The sequence below is a fragment of the Ranitomeya variabilis genome, chromosome 2 (assembly GCF_051348905.1).
Source record: "Ranitomeya variabilis isolate aRanVar5 chromosome 2, aRanVar5.hap1, whole genome shotgun sequence".
Classification (NCBI taxonomy): Eukaryota; Metazoa; Chordata; class Amphibia; order Anura; family Dendrobatidae; genus Ranitomeya; species Ranitomeya variabilis.
Window position 1 is genome coordinate 996,134,990 of NC_135233.1, and position 21,279 is coordinate 996,156,268.

Below are 21,279 nucleotides of genomic sequence, written 5' to 3' on the forward strand. Positions count from 1 at the left end.
AAAAAAATGGCCTGGTCAGGAAGTTGGAAACAGGCTTCAGGGTGAAGGGGTTAAGTTTCTGGTCTTGACACTTTGATGTCTTCTTTGGTGTGCCAGTATGTTTGCTTTTAACAACCTTCCCATGTTGTTTGTATTTGGTCCAGATTTTAAACACGCTGTGAACAACTCACATCTTTTGCAACATTGCGTGATGATTTACCCTCTTTTAAGAGTTTGACAATCCTCTCCTTTGTTTCAATTGACATCTCTCGTGTTGGAGCTATGATTCATGTCAGTCCACTTGGTGCAACAGCTCTCCAAGGTGTGATCACTCCTTTTTAGATGCAGACTAATGAGCAGATCTAATTTGATGCAGGTGTTATTTTTGGGTATGAACATTTACAGGGTGATTCCATAATTTTTCCCCTATCCTTGGTTAAAAAAAGTGACCATTACTGACTGCCACATTTTTTGTTCTTGATTTCTTTTAGTGTTTCTTAATGCCAGAACGTTGCCATTTGAAATGAGTTTAGTTTTGTGCAATGTCTGTGATCTGCTTTTTTTTCTACAAAATTAAACAACTGAATTAACATCCTCCAAGGCCGATGATTCCATAATTTTTGCCAGGGGTTGTAGAAGCTAGCATTATCCATGTGTAAGGGGGTGGTGGAGACCGCCAAGTGCCTCTCCCTCCTTAAACACTTTTAGCATTAAAGGGAACCTGTCACCCCCAAAATGGCTGGTGAGGTAAGCTCACCGTCATCAGGGGCTTATCTACAGCATTCCGTAATGCTGTAGATAAGCCCCCGATGTTACCTGAAAGAGGAGAAAAAGACGTTAGATTATACTCACCCAGGGGCGGTCCCGCTGCGGTCTGGTCGGATGGGTGTCTCCGGTCCGCTCCGGCGCCTCCCATGTTCATTCCATGACGTCCTCTTTGGGTCTTTACGCCGCGGCTCCGGTGCAGGCATACTTTGTCTGCCCTGTTGAGGGCAGAGCAAAGTACTGCAGTGCGCAGGCGCCGGGCCTCTCTGACCTTTCTGGCGCCTGCGCACTGCAACCGGCAAAAAAACGGATCTGTCCCATCCATTTTGCATCCGTTACATCCTTTTTTCCTTTTTTTTATCCATTTTTCGACGGATCCGGTTTTTAAAAACGCCCATGGGAGGCTCCCAAACATGATTGGCTACTGAAAACCTATATATGCAGTGTTCCTACAGCCCATCTTTGACAGCTTGTAGAGGAGCAAGTGGCGAAGATGGAAGGGGTGATGGCAAACATTCTGAAGATTACTGTGGATTTTACTGTGGAGGCGAATCGTTTGATAGCGATTGTTCTGGAGAAGGAGCGAGAGAGACAGCGCATCATGCGTCTGCGCCGACGACGTTTGTGGATCCACCCCATCACTGCACAGAGAATGACGCGTGGTGTGTATTCTACACTATACATGGAGCTATGAGGAAACCCAGAAAAATTTGTCTCATATGAGTGGATGAAAGAGGAGAACTTTGATTTATTGGTGTAATGAATTGGACACCTCATCAGAAGAAGTGACACATATTGCCGCTTCTCCATTTCACCGGCGACGCGTCTGATGGTGACGCTTTGGTAAGCCATTTTTATTGTATCTCATTCTGTTAAAGCTTAGAACTTTAATGTTGTTGCTGGTAGTTTTTACTAATTGTTTTTATTGTGTCTCCAACTGTTAAAGCTGACTTATAACTGTAATGTTATTGCTGGTATTTTGTACTCATTTTACCCCTTTTTTTCCCCACAGATTCCTTGCAACTGGAGAATCCCTTTCATCACTCCATTTCCAGTTCAGACTTGGGATTTCCACCATCTCCTTAATTGTGAAGCACACCTGCTGTGCATTGTGGGGCTCTTTAGGCCGGTTTCACACGTCAGTGGCTCCGGTACGTGAGGTGACAGTTTCCTCACGTACCGGAGCCACTGACACACGTAGACACATTAAAATCAATGCATCTGTGCAGATGTCATTGATTTTTTGCGGACCGTGTCTCCGTGTGCCAAACACGGAGACATGTCAGTGTTCGTGGGAGCACACGTATTACACGGACCCATTAAAGTCAATGGGTCCGTGTAAAACACGTACCGCACATGGACATTCTCCGTGTGCCGTGCAGGAGACAGCGCTCCAGTAAGCGCTGTCCCCCCCACATGGTGCTGAAGCCGCCATTCATATCTTCTGTGCAGCAGCGTTTGCTGTAAAGAAGATATGAATAATCCATTTTTTTAGTGGTATTTCGTGTTTAAAATAAAGCTCCATGTCCCCACCCCCTGTGCGCCCCCCCCGCGGTTCTGAAAATACTCACCCGGCTCCCTCGTTGGCTGTTGCTGCTTCCTGTCCTGCTGGCACCTTCTACTGTATGCGGTCACGTGGGGCCACCGATTACAGTCATGAATATGCGGCTCCACCTCCCATAGGGGTGGAGCCGCATATTCATTACTGTAAATGAGCGGCCCCACGTGACCGCATACAGTAGAAGGTGCGGCCAGGACAGGACACTGCGAGGGAGGTGGGTGAGTATTTTCAGAACAGCGGGGGGGCGCACAGGGGGTGGGGACATGGAGCTTTATTTTAAACACGAAATACCACTAAAAAAATGGATTATTCATATCTTCTTTACAGCAAACGCTGCTGCACAGAAGATATGAATCGCGGCTTCAGCACGATGCAGGGGACAGCGCTAAACTTTAGCGCTGTCTCCTGCACGGTGCGTGTGGTACCCAGTGGGCACACGGGAGGCACACGTGTGCCACACTGATGTGCCACAGAAACGCAGGCACACGGACACGGATAATTCCGGTACAGTTTTTTTCCGGTACCGGAATTATCTGGACGTGTGGGACAGGCCTAACATGGCAAGTTTATACCACATCCCACAACGGAGAGTTGGCTGGAAATAGCGGAAAAGTTTTAGCAAATCTGTCAGTTTCCCAACTGCTTGGGTGCAGTGGACGGGAAACATATCCGCATCGTCAAACCTGTTGGATCTGGATCGGAATATTTTAACTATAAAAAATATTTCTCCATTGTGCTCATGGCCATCGCTGACGCTGAATACAAATTTATAGCGGTCGATATAGGGGCCTATGGCCGCTCCAATGATTCCCAAGTTTTTAAATTGTCTGCAATGGGGCATCATCTCTATGGATACACCTTCCAATTTCCACCCCCAAGACCGCTGCCTAAGACCTCTGGGCCACCAATGCCATTTATTTGTGTTGGGGGTGAAGCCTTCCAACTATCGGAACACCTGCTGAAACCGTACTCCAGTAGTGGATTGAGGCTACTAAAAGAATTTTTAATTACCACCCAAAACCCGCAATAAATCTGCCACAACTGACTGTAGTTCAAATGTAATAATTGGAAATAAACAAATTAGAGCAATTATTGCCATACATAATTCTAACTTTATACCAGGAGCTTGTAGTTATGTAAATTCTAGTAAAAACAGTTGTTTGTAACTTTACTCAGCTTTCCTCTCCATTAGTGTTGAGCGATACCGTCCGATACTTGAAAGTATCGGTATCGGAAAGTATCGGCCGATACCGGCAAAGTATCGGATCCAATCCGATACCGATACCCGATACCAATACAAGTCAATGGGACTCAAGTATCGGACGGTATTCCTGATGGTTCCCAGGGTCTGAAGGAGAGGAAACTCTCCTTCAGGCCCTGGGATCCATATAAATGTGTAAAAGAAAGAATTAAAATAAAAAATATCGCTATACTCACCTGTCCGACGCAGCCTGGACCTCAGCGAGGGAACCGGCAGCGTTGTTTGTTTAAAATTCGCGCTTTTACTTGGTTACGTGAAGTCCCGGCTTGTGATTGGTCAGGGCGGCCATGTTGCCGGGACGCGGACCAATCACAGCAAGCCGTGACGAAATTACGTCACGGCTTGCTGTGATTGGTCCGCGTCCCGGCAACATGGCCGCCATTAACCAATCACAAGCCATGACGTCACGGGAGGCTGGACACGCGCGCTTTTTAAAAAGCGCGCGTGTCCAGCCTCCAGTGACGTCCCGGCTTATGATTGGTCACGGCGCCATGTTGCCGGGACGCGGACCAATCACAGCAAGCCGTGACGTAATTTTAAAATCCTTAAGGACCTGAAATTACGTCATGGCTTGCTGTGATTGGTTGCGTCGCCCATGTGACTGCGACGCAACCAATCACAACGCCGGAACGTAATTTTAAAATCCTGAAGGACCTGAAATTACGTCACGGCTTGCTGTGATTGGTTGCGTCCCGGTCACATGGGCGGCACGCAACCAATCACAAGCCGGGACTCACGTAAAGGAAAGAAAAGCGCGAATTTTAAACAAAGAATGCTGCCGCTTCCCTCGGTAAGGTGCAGGCTGCGTCGGAGAGGTGAGTATAGCAATATTTTTTATTTTAATTCTCTCTTTTACACATTTTTACATTAATGTTGTTTCGATACCGATACCCGATATCACAAAAATATCGGATCTCGGTATCGGAATTCCGATACAGCAAGTGGAGCGCCCCCACACCGCCGCAGGGCCGAGGGGTACCCGGAGCCGGGCCTCTAGGTCTCAGTCCTGGGGTTGTCACGGTGGCTAGACCCGGTCCGTGGCCCTGTCTGTCAGTGGGGGACGTCCGGTGCAATAAGTGATGTTGTAGCGGTGCAGTTGTGGGGTGCAGGTCGCGGTAAATAACGAGGACACCAGGTTGCAGTCTCTTTACCTCTTTACTGAAGCTCTCTGGGTCCTCAGTCCGGAATACGGCTCACCAGGCTGCGCAAGTCCGGCCGGTCCAATGGCACTTCCAGAGCTCTCCTTGCAGGTGGAAATCGGTGCCTTCCTTCTAGCGCTATGTGTTGCAGTCCTTCCCTGCTGTGCTTACGGAAAGTACCCCACAACTGTTGTGTCTGTTTCTCGTGTTCCCTCACAACAACTTAATTCGCAATGATCTTCCTCGTCCCTCCAGATACTATGGTAGGAACGCACCCGTATGACGGGGAGGCTCGGAGATCTTCCGGGACTCTATCTGCGCCCCTCTCCTGTTGGTACCCCCCTTTGCCTTCCTGGGTGATGCGTGAGACAGTCCGCCTCAAGCTAACTGCCCTGCCGTAGGTCTGAGGTATGGCTTGAAACTCTTTACCTCCTCGGCGTTCCGGCCACCGGTAGTGCGCCTCAGTAAGGTGCTGCCTCTTTCAGCACAACCCTCACTGGTATCTCCTTTCGCTTGATTTCGTTTCTCACTCAGCACAATCTATCTCGCTTCTTAGTCCTTCCTTGGGCACCGCCGCTATGCTGAGCAGGCACGGTCCCTTTACGTTCTTTCCATGCCAAGCCTCTGCCAGGATCCCACCCCTGGCAGAGACCCTACAGTCTCTCCCTTCACAACACCCTCTGCCACCAGGTGTTGCTCCGTTCAATCCCGTCAGCGTTCTCTCTAACTTCCTGCCTGACCCCCAGTTTACCCACTATGGTGGGGAGTGGCCTAATGAATAGCACCCTTAGCTCCCCCCGGAGGCCCAGCTGTGAAATGTATTGGTGACTGTGATACCTGCTCAGAGAACTCCTTCCGTGCCATCGAACGCAGCATGGCCCCCCTTAGTGGCTGAACCATGCTACTGCAACGACCAGGACTCTGGGGCGCTGCACTCCCCCCTGGTTAAACACAGTACTCCGGGACTGGGAAGAAAAACAACAATACAGGTTAGCAAAAAGACATACAATTTTGTTGAGTGCACATAACAATAAGTATACTTAAGTAGGCTTCCCTTTATGGGAGGTGAGGACACTTGTAACGTTACAAACATAATTAACCTTATAATTTACAGAGTATAAATAACTTCTGTTACCCAACCGGGTATTCTATTTAATGCAATTTTTGAAATAATAACTTAACATTGCCTTTAAGAAACTCACACTCTTAGTCTATCAAAGGCCTTCCTATAATCACATTATAAGGCATTTCAACTTTACATTCTCCTTCTTGTGAACCTGCAGGACCGCCTGTCCCTACGGCACCAGGCCTACTGCCTCTCCTTTCTTCTACAGGACCGCCCTGTTCAGCCAGGGCCTACTGCCTTTCGCTACTATACACAGTATAGACATAACATTCCTTTCGGTTGAAGAACTCTGAGCCAGCTCTACTCGGCCCCTTTAAGGACTCACTCTCTAACCCCTACGGGTTCACTCTCTGTCCTTAGCAATAAAGTAACTTTTCAATGGGGACGCAGGGTTTACCTTCTATCCTCACCCTCATTATTACTTCTCTTACTTTCAACTATGCAGACCTCTGCTTCTACCCCTACGGGCTCTCTGCATCTTTCCTGTCTTCAAAACATTATTCAAATTTCACATTTTAACAAATTCAACACATATAACTTAGCATGTAAAACAGTTACATTTCTTTTCAAGGCATCATTATGGCATTACTGTTCTGCAACAGTATCTCTCTCAAGTTCAGTTTCTCACATCCCCTTTAAGAGGAGACCAAGTCTTTCTAAGGTAGCTCGTCTCCTCAGCCTACCGGCCCATGCAAAGGTTCCGGCATGGTATCTTCGCAAAGTGTCTTTAACTAGAACCGGTAGGAAAGGTATCTTCACAAAGTGTCTTTGGCTCAAACAAATAGGGCAAATATCTTCGCAAAGTGTCTTTGGCTAAAACCAGTAGGGAGCACCTTTAAGAAGGTGCAAACTATTTACAAGGGAAGTTCGAATCATGCACAGTCCATGATTTCTGCAGTTCTTTAAACTTGTGCAAAAATTTTAGGAAAGGAAAACAAACAAAGAGGATCCCGGGTGAACAGAGGGATCCATTAACCCTGGGCGGGTTTAGCAGCAACTCAAAAGAACAAATAGTAACTATTTACATTTTCATGGTATCGAGGTTTATTCTTCTTCCGGTGGCTTTGGTTCCTGGACCCCGGCCACTGTGACACGGATTCCAGCGGCAAGCTCCACAGGGGCCACCAGGTCACTCGGCGTCTGGATTTGAAGACTAACCTGGCGGGCAAGCTCGGGAGCTACTACAAAGCGCACCGTGGAGATAGTAACGAGATCCGGCAATTCTGGATCACCCGTAATTGGGGCCACAGGTGAGACTCTCTCAGGCTCACATCGCCGCACCTTCCGGGCACGCCATCCTTGCGCATTCTGGTGGCGGGTGTACGTCACTTGATCTCCCTCCCGTAGCGGCTCGCCCTCCCGATCACAGCAGGGGGTGTCCACGTCGTAGCCAGCAACGAAGATGCCAGTAGGTAAACCTGATTCCCAAATGGAGCCCCACCCTTTCTTGGGGTAGAAGGCCGATACAATTCCTCGTCTTACTGCGTCCTTTCCACCATATATAAACTTCTTACTTTGCATCTCCTGTTTTTCAACTTCTTCGCGCTGCTTCCAGTGTTGGAGTATGCATTGTTTGTACTGTTCCCAGGTAAACACCGCAACAGTGAGACCATCCACTGGAACCCCGTCCTGCTCGACCCAGGGGGTATCCCATCGAAACATCACCCCTCCCGGGTCCATCTCTATGGGTTCCCCCCACTTGGTGGGTAATGGTGGTAACAGTTTCCCCATCGCGCCAGGGGTGAGGATCGCCCGGTCAATTGTGAAGGAAGGGCTACTGTTGCGGGGGAAATCGGTCGCGGGAGCGGGATCGAGTGCGGGGGCAGGGGCGCCTTTCGTACCTGCGCCTAGTGTGGTCCCACCGTGGTCGATCCGGTCCGCCGACAAGGGCGCTGGAGTCGGCGGCAGCCCGGACCGTGGCTCCTCCAATGGGATTCTCGGATTCGGCTCCGCTTGCTGTGGTTCCTCCTCCTCCAACTCCGAGGTCGGGATTGGTGGAGGTAATTCCGCTGTCAGCTTCACAGGCTCCCGGTCCGTCGCTGGTGAAGGATGGTAGGCCGGGATCGCTTCTTCCTCGCTCAGGCACTTGCTGCTCGTCATCGCCGCCTGATAGTCGCCGGCAGTGCATGCACCTAACTCCGCCATTTCTCCGAGGTCGGGCTTCTCCGTCGCCAGCTTCCCGCCGTTGCATATCAAGGGGTGTTTCTCTTCTGCTTTGGGGCAGGTCATCCCTCTGCAGCCAGAAGTGCAGGGGGCGGTAGCCATTTCTCGCGCCACACTGGGAGTCTCCGCCCATAACACGCCCTCCTTCCCCTTGGGTGTAGCAATGGCGGCGCCTTTTGGCGGGAACTTTTGGCGGCTAATGGCGCAGCACAGTCTTACAATAAAGTACAGTCCAAGCACAGTAAATCACAGTCTCTAGGCACACATGACCTGATTCTTCAGGCTTAAGTAGATCCTGTTCGTGACGCCAAGTTGGAGCGCCCCCACACCGCCGCAGGGCCGAGGGGTACCCGGAGCCGGGCCTCTAGGTCTCAGTCCTGGGGTTGTCACGGTGGCTAGACCCGGTCCGTGGCCCTGTCTGTCAGTGGGGGACGTCCGGTGCAATAAGTGATGTTGTAGCGGTGCAGTTGTGGGGTGCAGGTCGCGGTAAATAACGAGGACACCAGGTTGCAGTCTCTTTACCTCTTTACTGAAGCTCTCTGGGTCCTCAGTCCGGAATACGGCTCACCAGGCTGCGCAAGTCCGGCCGGTCCAATGGCACTTCCAGAGCTCTCCTTGCAGGTGGAAATCGGTGCCTTCCTTCTAGCGCTATGTGTTGCAGTCCTTCCCTGCTGTGCTTACGGAAAGTACCCCACAACTGTTGTGTCTGTTTCTCGTATTCCCTCACAACAACTTAATTCGCAATGATCTTCCTCGTCCCTCCAGATACTATGGTAGGAACGCACCCGTATGACGGGGAGGCTCGGAGATCTTCCGGGACTCTATCTGCGCCCCTCTCCTGTTGGTACCCCCCTTTGCCTTCCTGGGTGATGCGTGAGACAGTCCGCCTCAAGCTAACTGCCCTGCCGTAGGTCTGAGGTATGGCTTGAAACTCTTTACCTCCTCGGCGTTCCGGCCACCGGTAGTGCGCCTCAGTAAGGTGCTGCCTCTTTCAGCACAACCCTCACTGGTATCTCCTTTCGCTTGATTTCGTTTCTCACTCAGCACAATCTATCTCGCTTCTTAGTCCTTCCTTGGGCACCGCCGCTATGCTGAGCAGGCACGGTCCCTTTACGTTCTTTCCATGCCAAGCCTCTGCCAGGATCCCACCCCTGGCAGAGACCCTACAGTCTCTCCCTTCACAACACCCTCTGCCACCAGGTGTTGCTCCGTTCAATCCCGTCAGCGTTCTCTCTAACTTCCTGCCTGACCCCCAGTTTACCCACTATGGTGGGGAGTGGCCTAATGAATAGCACCCTTAGCTCCCCCCGGAGGCCCAGCTGTGAAATGTATTGGTGACTGTGATACCTGCTCAGAGAACTCCTTCCGTGCCATCGAACGCAGCATGGCCCCCCTTAGTGGCTGAACCATGCTACTGCAACGACCAGGACTCTGGGGCGCTGCACAAGTATCGGCCGATACCCGATACTTGCAGTATCGGAATGCTCAACACTACTCTCCATCTGTCCTACAAGCTGCTGCAATTTGGGGTCACATTGCCCTGTATATGTAACATTTTGCCTGCTGACACTAATGGAGCCTCACAGCTCTATATATGCATTCTCTGATCTATTCTTTCACTCTAATAGTTCACATGAATACTATCCTATTCATATATTATTGACAATTATGCCCTCCCTCTATCCTGCTATAACCCGTTAAATCTCTATTAAATGCTTTTTTGGGCCTTTGCCAATGCTGCCCATTTTCTAGGTTACTGAGAGATCTACAGTTTATAACCTAAATCCTGATAATAGCAAAATGCCAGCATGACATTGCGATAGACCAACACTCTTACTGTAGGTCACTTGGTCAGTGTCACCACTACTAATATTACATTTTGCACCATCATATTCCAGCACGCTTTACATACATCACCATCACTGTCCCCAATGGGGCTCACAATCTGAATTCCCTATCAGTATGTCTTTGGACTATTGGAGGAAACCAAAGTACCCATACATACAACATACAAACTCCTTGCAGATGTTGTTCTTGGTGGGATTGTGAGATTGAGACAGTGCTAACCACTGAGCCAACCTGCTGTCTGTACCATATTGGTCACATAGGGACAGTTAATTTTAACCCTGCTGTTTTGTTCCCATGTACTATACACTTGTATTGCTCCTGGGTCACTATGACCCGGTTTATTAAATCTTGATTTTAGATACTCTAACTCAATTATTTTTATACCTTTTGCTTACCAGACTGTACGGGAACATGTTTGGAAATAAAAAAAAGAAAAATGAAATTGAAATCTTTATTTTTTTATTGAAAAAACTTAGTAATAAGCAAAACGAAAAATAGCAAACTACACACATGTGGTAAAAAAAAAAAAAAAAAAAAAAAAAAAGCAAATCAAACATTTTGTGATAAAAAATTAAAGATAATAAACACTTCAATTTGAACATATTTACATGGTAATATAAGCTTATGTATCTTGCATGAAGAACAATAAACATGGACTTTGCATAAGTTTTTTTTGCATCCAAAACATGTAATACTTGTTTTATTATCACAAGAATAAGGGCAATAGCTGCACCTTTTTCTTTTTATTCTGGAAGCACCGCTGGTAGAGGCCATGGGGGTAGAAGTGCTTGTGGAGGCCATGGTTTCACTTTCCTGAGCATGTTGCTGGATGCTCTGTACAAGGCCTGCTTCTCCCTCCGTTCGGAAAACAAGGAGATAAGCCCGGAATACTGACTTTCTTAGCCAAAAAAAATCATTTGCAGGCCTTTAGAGCTCAGCTTTACAAAATAAGGCCCACTTACACATCGCGTTCTGCGCAGTCCGTTCTGCGCAGAATATACACGTGTAGTGCACACCTAGTGATCTCTCTGGATGCGCTCTACATTTTAGTATAGACTGTGCACCAAAAATAATCAATATAAAGCCATTTTTATGGTGCGCAGATCTCAATGCATACACCCAGCAGAGCGCGTGTACGACCCCAATGAAATAATTTAGGAAATAAATAAATTGCTATACAGATGCAATAAATAGACCCAACTGAGGTTATAACTCCTTTATTTCACTGAAAATATGGCCTCACAGCCGTAAAAAATGATGCCGGGTCACTATGACCCGAACACGACAAGTGTACAAATCGGCGTGTAGCAAAAAGTAAACAAAAAACAAACCAAACCTACTCATAGATAGGTCCCCCCAAATGAGGAAAAGTCAAGTAACCTCAAGTTTTAGAAACTTATAGAAAAATATCTACAGGGCCTCACAAATTCTCTTCAGGTCACTATGACCCGAACACAACAGTAATGTGTCCATCAAAATAATAATTCTGAATGGAAAATGAAGAACTAGCATGTAACAAATGAGTTGTTTAAAAGGGAATTTTGTATTTTAATTACAGCTTCGCATAGTCTAATGTCCTTGACTAAATACAAGTGCTTATTTATACATTCTTTCCAGACTTTATTTTGCTAAATTCAACCTCACTTTATATAAGTAGCATTTTATCCAATGTGACAAGCACTAAACGTTCTATGTTGAACCTTGACCGAGACGTTAGAAGTAATTTTAATATGCATGAATTAAAGGTTTTTTATTATAGTGCTTTGGAACAAAGCACTATACTGTTATTCCACCGTGGTAAACTTCTTCTTATTCTTATTATTCAGTCCGCACGTAATGCGGCCCGAACCGCTAAACTCACAGACTCCAGTGAGGTGTCATTTCGAAGCCAGCGTTCCTGAGAGGTGTGCTAAGTATTTTTCGTGTCGATCGGATTTGTAGTTTTTGCGCAATTTGTGTTTGAAAAAAGTCTTTCAATGCGTTTCAATGGAGAAATTTTCCTATACGTTTATAATGGGCTGGTTTCTGAGGCAATTTCTAAAAATAACTGCCACCTGGCTGATTAGCTCATTGATATGCGCAGTCAGACACAGTTACTATGCCAACTCCTATGAAATCTACATCAGCTCACCAGGTCACAAGTTTTGTCAGATAATATCAGCTCTTAAAGTGACAGTACAGCACAATTCCAAACCACTATCCGTAGTCTTATGATTGGCCCGATTCCAACTCATCGGGTATTCTAGAATATGCATGTCCACGTAGTATATTGCACAGCCACGCAGTATACAGTGCAGAGCCGTGCAGTACACAGCGCAGAGCCGTGCAGTACACAGCGCAGAGCCGCGCAGTATAAAGCGCAGAGCCGTGCAGTACATAGCGCAGAGCCGCGCAGTACACAGCGCAGAGCCGCGCAGTACACAGCGCAGAGCCGCGCAGTATAAAGCGCAGAGCCGCGCAGTATAAAGCGCAGAGCCGCGCAGTACACAGCGCAGAGCCGCGCAGTACACAGCGCAGAGCCGTGCAGTACACAGCGCAGAGCCGCGCAGTATAAAGCGCAGAGCCGTGCAGTACACAGCGCAGAGCCGCGCAGTACACAGCGCAGAGCCGTGCAGTACACAGCGCAGAGCCGCGCAGTATAAAGCGCAGAGCCGTGCAGTACACAGCGCAGAGCCGTGCAGTACACAGCGCAGAGCCGCGCAGTACACAGCGCAGAGCCGTGCAGTACACAGCGCAGAGCCGCGCAGTATAAAGCGCAGAGCCGTGCAGTACACAGCGCAGAGCCGCGCAGTACACAGCGCAGAGCCGCGCAGTACACAGCGCAGAGCCGCGCAGTATAAAGCGCAGAGCCGCGCAGTACACAGCGCAGAGCCGCGCAGTACACAGCGCAGAGCCGTGCAGTACACAGCGCAGAGCCGCGCAGTTTAAAGCGCAGAGCCGTGCAGTACACAGCGCAGAGCCGCGCAGTACACAGCGCAGAGCCATGCAGTACACAGCGCAGAGCCGCGCAGTATAAAGCGCAGAGCCGTGCAGTACATAGCGCAGAGCCGCGCAGTACACAGCGCAGAGCCGCGCAGTACACAGCGCAGAGCCGCGCAGTATAAAGCGCAGAGCCGTGCAGTACACAGCGCAGAGCCGCGCAGTATAAAGCGCAGAGCCGTGCAGTACACAGCGCAGAGCCGCGCAGTACACAGCGCAGAGCCGTGCAGTACACAGCGCAGAGCCGCGCAGTATAAAGCGCAGAGCCGTGCAGTACACAGCGCAGAGCCGTGCAGTACACAGCGCAGAGCCGCGCAGTACACAGCGCAGAGCCATGCAGTACACAGCGCAAAGCCGCGCAGTATAAAGCGCAGAGCCGCGCAGTATAAAGCGGAGAGCCGCGCAGTACACAGCGCAGAGCCGAGCAGTACACAGCGCAGAGCCGCGCAGTAGACAGCGCAGAGCCGTGCAGTACAGAGCGCAGAGCCGCACAGTATAAAGCGCAGAGCCGCGCAGTATACCGCGCAGAGCCGTGCAGTACACAGCGCAGAGCCGCGCAGTACACAGCGCAGAGCCGCGCAGTACACAGCGCAGAGCCGCGCAGTACACAGCGCAGAGCCGAGCAGTACACAGCGCAGAGCCGCGCAGTACACAGCGCAGAGCCGCGCAGTACACAGCGCAGAGCCGCGCAGTATACAGCGCAGAGCTGCGCAGTACACAGCGCAGAGCCGCGCAGTACAGAGCGCAGAGCCGCACAGTATAAAGCGCAGAGCCGCGCAGTACACAGCGCAGAGCCGCGCAGTACACAGCGCAGAGCCGCGCAGTACACAGTGCAGAGCCGCACAGTACACAGCACAGAGCCGCGCAGTACACAGCGCAGAGCCACCCAGTATACAGCGCAGAGCCGCGCAGTACGCAGCGTAGAGCCACGCAGTATGCAGCGCAGAGCCGCGCAGTATACAGCGCTGAGCCGCGTAGTATACAGCGCAGAGCCCCGCAGTATACAGTGCAGAGCCCCGCAGTATACAGCGCAGACACGCGCAGTACACAGCACGGACACGCGCAGTACACAGCGCAGAGCCGCGCAGTACACAGCGCAGAGCCGCGTAGTATACAGCGAAGAGCCACGCAGTATATAGCGCAGAGCCGCGCAGTACAAAGCGCAGAGCTGCGCAGAGCTGCGCAGTATACAGCGCAGAGCCGCGCAGTATACCGCGCAGAACGCGCAGTACACAGTGCAGAGCCACGCAGTACACAGCGCAGAGCCGTGCAGTACACAGCGCAGAGCCGCGCAGTACACAGCGCAGAGCCACGCAGTATACAGCGCAGAGCCGCGTAGTATACAGCGCAGAGCCGCGTAGTATACAGCGCAGAGCCACGCAGTATACAGCACAGAGCCACGCAGTATACAGCGCAGAGCCACGTAGTTATACTGCCCAGTCACGTAGTATATTGTCCAGTCACATAGTATACTGCATATCCCTGTTAAAAAAAAAAGAATTAAAATAAAAAAGTTACATACTCACCTCCTGGAGCGGCCGGTATCTGATGGTTGTTGCACCTCCTAGAGCGGCCGGTACACGATGCTTGTTGCACCTGGAGTGGCCGGTACCCGATGCTTGTTGCGCGCTCCGGTCCCAAGAGTGCATTGCGGTCTCACGAGATGATGACGTAGCGGTGTTGTGAGACAGAAAGACGGAAGTGCCCTTAGATAATTAGATAGTAGATTACCCCGCTCACCAATTCGGAACCCGAGAGGCCCGGCCCACCAAATCGGACCCCGAGGGGCCCGGCCCACCAAATCGGACCCAGAGTGACCCCGCCCCCTAAATCAGACCCAGAGTGACCCCGCCCACCAAATCGGACCCAGAGTGGCTCCGCCCACCAAATCGGACCCAGAGTGACCCCTTCCACCAAATCAGACCCAGAGTGACCCCTTCCACCAAATCGGACCCAGAGTGACCCCTTCCACCAAATCGGGCCCAGAGTGACCCCGCCCACCAAATCGGACCCAGAGTGACCCCACCCACCAAATCGGACCCTGAGGTGCCCAGCCCACCAAATCAGACCCTGAGGTGCCCAGCCCACCAAATCGGACCGAGTGACCCCACCCACCAAATTGGTCCCTAAGGTGCCCCGCCCACCAAATCGGACCCAGAGTGGCTCCGCCCACCGAATCGGACCCAGAGTGGCCGCGCCCACAGAATCGGACCAAAAGTGACCCCGCCCACCGAATCGGACCTAGATTTACCCCGCCCACAAAATCAGACCCAGATTGACCCAACCCACCAAATCGGACCGCCTGAGGGGCACCCAAGTGTGAAAGTCTTGCAGGGGCAGCCCGGGCACCATTCCAAAGCACTATCTGTAGTTCCTTCAGGAAATACCCATCTAGTTATCATTATTATTCCTTCCATTTAGTAAGTATATTCAGAAAAGAGAAGGTGTAAGTGATTTATTTAAAGAGAACCTGTAACCAAAGTATTTATAATGGACTGGATTCACAATGTAATAGTGGCTGTAGATCTGAATAAAACTTTTTTCATTAGCATATTCCGAGGAAAAAAAAAATCGCAGCATGCACGATTTGCCTCCGATATAGTTGGAATGCACTCAACCATTCAAATCTTTGGATTCAGGAAAAAAATTGGATCGTGCTCAGATGACATCCAAGTGCGGTCCGATTTTCACGGACTGACAAAATGTAGACGATGGAGAATTTTTATTTTTTTGTATTCTCCTCATCCAAGAAAATTGGATTCCATGCTGATCAACATAATTGGACCGATTTTCTCAGATGGAAAAGATGAGCCTAGCCTGAAGCTGACCAATCATAAGCAGGCAGCACACTGGGAAAAATGAACATACCCCCACAATAGCTCAGAATAGGCTCGGTGTGAGACGGACAGTGTGCTGGAGCACAGCAGAGTGATGACGTGCTGGAGCACAGCAGATCTGAGTGGGATTAACTAAGGGCTTTCAGATTTTATTTCTGAGTCAGTGTAGTGGGAGGGCCAGTGCTAAAGAGTTGTGTCTCATTTCTAACACTTGGAATAGTTGTCAAAGCAACTGAAGTACTGCCAACTCTGCTGGACAGCCTCTTTCCAACACTGACAGCTGGAGAATCACTCCGATCAAAATTTTTATCCTCTGAATATATTCCAGTCATCGTATCATTGTTATGACTGCCAAAGCACATTCACACGGGTAACGTAAAACCTGGAAGACAAATACCTGAACCTGACAGGTCCCTGTTCAGACTAGGAAAAGCCATTCTCTGACCCTGCCTGACAACAGAGGTTGGCACCCTAAGGTAACACAATGGCGCTATGCAGTGGCCCCTCCACTATGCAGTAAAAGACGCAAGCGGCACACCCGAGAAAACTCACATGCGGCACGTCTTTTAAGAACGCAGCATGTCCTTACATTGCAGAAAAAATGCAGGTGACCTGCCAGTGACCTCAGGTGCAGATTTGGTCAGGATTTTACCTGCATAAAATCCTGACCAAATCCTGAAGCAATCCTGAACGTGGACACATACCCTAAGGGTATGTGTCCACGTTCAGGAAACGCTGTGTTTTTAACGCAGCGCTGAGCCGCAGCGTCAAAAACGCAGCGTCCAGATGTTACAGCATAGTGGAGGGGATTTAATGAAATCCCGTCTCCACTGTGCATTAAAAAACGCATGCGTTTTTCCCGCAAAAACGCACATGCGTTGCGTTTTTTCAGAACGCAGCATGTGGCTACAATGAGCAAAACACGCAGGAACACCGCAGGTGACCTGCCAGTGACCTCAGGTGCATTTTTGGTCAGGATTTTACCTGCATAAAATCCTGACCAAAGCCTGGAGCAAACCTGACCGTGGACACATACCCTAAGGGGAAAAGAAATCGCACACAAAGCAACTGAAACCAACACAAACTAATGCCCAGTGAATGAATCCAACAAAGTCTATCACCAGCAGGAAACACCGATAGAAGAATGTATTTAAAGCTGCATTCAAAAGGTGATAGGACAGAGACAGCGTAAATGAAAAACACCTGTTACCCAAAACCAGCAGAAACAAACATAACAGAACTAAAAGACTCAAAGAAAAAGTGTTGTGGCTCAACGGAAAGAGAGGCTGACTACAAAACACAGAATCAATGGTTCCAATCTGACAATAATATAACACTGTGTACTTGCACTTGTTAATTTTGTCCTTCTTGTCATGCTGCTGCAATGCAGGTAGGTGCAGGCTTCACTATATGGCAGTAGAGAAGAAGCAGGTCTGCAACTAAACAGAGCTAACCTGCAGTGCAACAGTGAGGCTACCAAAGGTGGCATCAGAATAGTCAAAACAAGTAGGGTCAAATCCTAGACTGTAAATAAGCAAACTCGCGGTCAGAGACAAGCCAGGGGGCCAGTTACGGTCATGAGCGGATAAGCCAAAAGACAAAGGACAGAAACAGGTCACGATACACGCCAAGTCAAGCCAGGGGGTCTGCACACTAAAGGGAAACACTGAGTCAAGATGAGAACAGGGGAAAACAAAGACATGAGTTCAGACAGCAAACGCAGCAGGACAAATCAGAGCAATCAGAATCAGGTACAGCAGCACTAGGCAGAAAATATAACTGACTTGATCTGCAGGACACAGCAGGGCTAAATTGCAAACCTGAGACCAGACTGAGGCTGAGAAAAGTTAACCCCTGACATGATCAGACCGGGAAAAGGGAAGACAGGACTCAAAACCCGGTCTGGGTCATGACACTTCTACTCAGTTAATTATTTTCTATTCCATTAGGTCTATGATATCACGGGAGTAAAAAGCAGACTAACTGAATCCTTCTATGTAGAAACATGAGGCCTCTATTCCCTGCATGGGTCATCATTTGATATACAATTCTACATCACTGAAAAATACCAACAAGGAGGCAGGAGAGGAACAGCTGGGTCAGAAGTTAAAGAGGGGGGGATGACTCATGCAGAAAAAAGAAACTTCCTGTTTCTACATAAAGCTTAGAAGGATTCAGCTAGTCCGTTTTTAATCATGTGATGTCATAGATCTGATGGAAAATAATTAACTGGGTAGAAAGGCACAATGAACAATTGTAAGTACACAGTGCTGTGTAATATGATTGCAATGTATTAAGGGGATAAAAACTTTGATGGGAGCTCTTCTTCTTTAACCCCTTTCTGACCTTGGACGGGATAGTACGTCCGAGGTCAGAACCCCCGCTTTGATGCAGGGCTCCGGCGGTGAGCCCACATCAAAGCCGGGATATGTCAGCTGTTTTGAATAGCTGACATGTGCCCAGGCCCGGATTTAGGGGTGGGCCCTGGGCCATCCACCAAGCAGGGGCCTCCCACCAATAAAGGGATAAATATCGCAAAACATGAAAAATACACGTCTCTTTGCTGTGAATCATTTCTAATGATAAGGAACATTTAACAAAAGAGAAACTATTGAAAGTGTAGGGACCTGGCTACGGTCCTACATCTCAGAGGCTGGCGCAGAGCGGCAGAGTCATGGCACCTGACCTGAATCAGCATCCACTTACCTGGCTAGCCTAGCCAGACTTCCTTAGTACCCTACATGTACCTAATGCTTAGCTTCTGGCATATGGCAGCCTTCTCCGATCTCAACAGAAGCTTCTAGGCGCTACCCATTCAGCTATATGATCGCTCCCTCGAATTAGATCAGATGAGAGTTTGTTCAGCTACCTTCGAGGAAGGAGGCGGAGCCACGATGTCGGCGTGAGAAGAGGATTCTCCACCACGGAGAGCGGCAGGACTTCACTCTGGATTTTCAGTCACTGAAGATCCAGAGGTGAAGTGGGTCAGTCTTCACAGTGTCGCTGTGGGTGAGTATGACCTGTGTGTGTCCGTGTATGTGTCCGTGTGTGTCTGTCTGTGTATCTTTCTTGCAGCTCCTGTCCTACACAGTACCATACTGTATATACAAGTCCACACTATATCCTGCATTACAGTGTGTCTGTGTATACTGTATGTATATAGTGTGGACCTGTTTACAGTATAGTGCTGTGTATACACTTTATACAACCCCTCAGCCTCTATTCTATATGCAGCCAGCACAGCAACAGCCTCTGATATATACAGCCCGGCAGCAGCCACTCATATATATACAGCCTAACAGCAGCTTCTAATATATACAGCCCAGCAGCAGCCCCTCATATATATACAGCTTAGAAGAAGCCCCTCATACACAGTATATTGTAGGGATTTCACTCACTCAGGTGCGATGGCTGACACTCAGGAGGCACGTTCCTTTAAAGTTCAGAGGGTTTATTGCGTCATAAACCACATGGAAAAATAACAGCAAACAAATAGCCTTAAGTTCAGGAAAAGAAAAACAAAGTTTCCAGTCCACCAGGCTCACTCTTGTAGCCTTAACACACTCAGGAGGGTTTCACCTCCACACATATCCCCTGTCTTAAGCATTTGCCTGTCTTATATAGAGCTAACCACACCCAGTAACCCATCACATGATTAGCCATGTGGTCTGACATCACCACAGGTCCTGAAGCAGATATATATACATGGTTATATACAATAAAGAAATACTCCGGGCTACATTACAGCAACAAGGCACTTATGTGGCACATACCTCCCGTCGACTACACACCCTTTAGCCATGCTGCATACCTCCCCCCTCTGCCTAAAGCCGTGGGGCTTGGCACTTTTCCCCACTAAACAAGGGATTCTTGATAGGGCATCCGCATTACCGTGAAGCTTTCCGGCCCTATGTTCCACATGGAAACTGAAGTCCTGCAGGCCTAAGAACCAACGGGTGACCCTAGCATTTCTACCCTTTGTTTCCCTCATCCATCTCAGTGGGGCATCGTCAGATATCAGTCTGAATTTACGACCCAGCAGATAGTACTGTAACGTGTCCACCACCCACTTTATGGCCAAACACTCTTTCTCAACGACTGAGTAGTTCTTTTCAGACAAGGACAACTTCCTACTTAGATAGAGGACAGGATGCTCCTCCCCATGTAGCTCTTGGGAAAGGACTGCTCCTACCCCAACATCTGAGGCATCTGTCTGAAGAATAAATTATTTATTAAAGTCTGGGGCCATCAGAACGGGCTGCTTACATAGAGCCCCTTTCAACTCTTGGAAGGCTGACTCTGTCTCTTCAGACCATTTAACCATCACCGATTTTGTCCCCTTTAGCAGATCAGTCAGAGGCGCAGCCACTGTGGCGAAGTTCGGGATGAACCTCCTGTAATATCCCACGATTCCCAGAAAGGCTTTAACTTGCTTTTTGGAGAGTGGTTTCGGCCATGTTTGGATTGCCTCCACTTTCCTGATTTGGGGCTTTATTTCTCCACGACCCACTATATAGCCTAGGTATTTAGCTTCTTCCTTACCCAAGGCACATTTCTTCGGGTTTATTGTAAACCCCGCCTCTCTTAGGGCATCAAACACCGCTTGGACTTTCTCCAGATGACTCTCCCAGTCCGGGCTAAAGATGACGATATAATCTAGGTACGCAGCAGCGTAGGCCTTATGGGGTGCAAGGACTCTATCCATAGCCCTCTGGAAGGTCGCCGGAGCTCCCTGTAGGCCAAACGGCATCCGGACATACTGGAAGCATCCATCAGGTGTCGAAAAGGCCGTCTTCTCCTTGGCTTCCTGTGCCATGGGGATCTGCCAATACCCCTTTGTCAAATCCAAGGTGGATATATATCTGGCGTGCCCAAGCCTTTCGATGAGCTCATCAACGCGGGGCATGGGATAAGCGTCAAACTTGGAGACCTCATTCAACTTCCGATAGTCGTTGCAAAACCTCCACTCTCCATCAGGTTTTGGGACCAGGACAATTGGGCTCGACCAACCGCTCTTGGATTCCTCAATGACTCCAAGCTTCAACATACGCTCCACTTCCTTGGAGATAACTTTTCGACGAGCCTCAGGAATACGATAGGGCTTCACGTTCACCCGCACATGTGGCTCTGTTAGGACCTCGTGCTCTGTGACCTTCGTGTGTCCTGGCAACTCTGAAAACAGGTCCCTGTTTTTCTGGAGTAACTCCCGGCACTGCTGTTTCTGGGTCTTCGATAGCGTATCTGCTATAGTAACCGCTCCAACCTCACCTTCTGGGTTGCTTAACAACGGAGTTACTGTCGGCTCTCTATCTTGCCAGGGCTTGATGAGGTTGACATGGTATACTTGGAATGGTTTCCGTCTTCCTGGTTGGTGAATTTTATAATTTACTTCACCAAGTTTCTCGACAACCTCATATGGCCCTTGCCATTTGGCCAAGAACTTGCTCTCCACCGACGGAACTAACACAAGAACTCGGTCTCCCGGATTGAACTGCCTCACTCTTGCAGACCGGTTGTAGACTCTGGCCTGAGCTTCTTGTGCCTGGAGGAGGTGTTCTTTCACAATAGGCATCACCTTTGCAATCCTCTGCTGCATCAGGGCCACATGCTCAATGATGCTT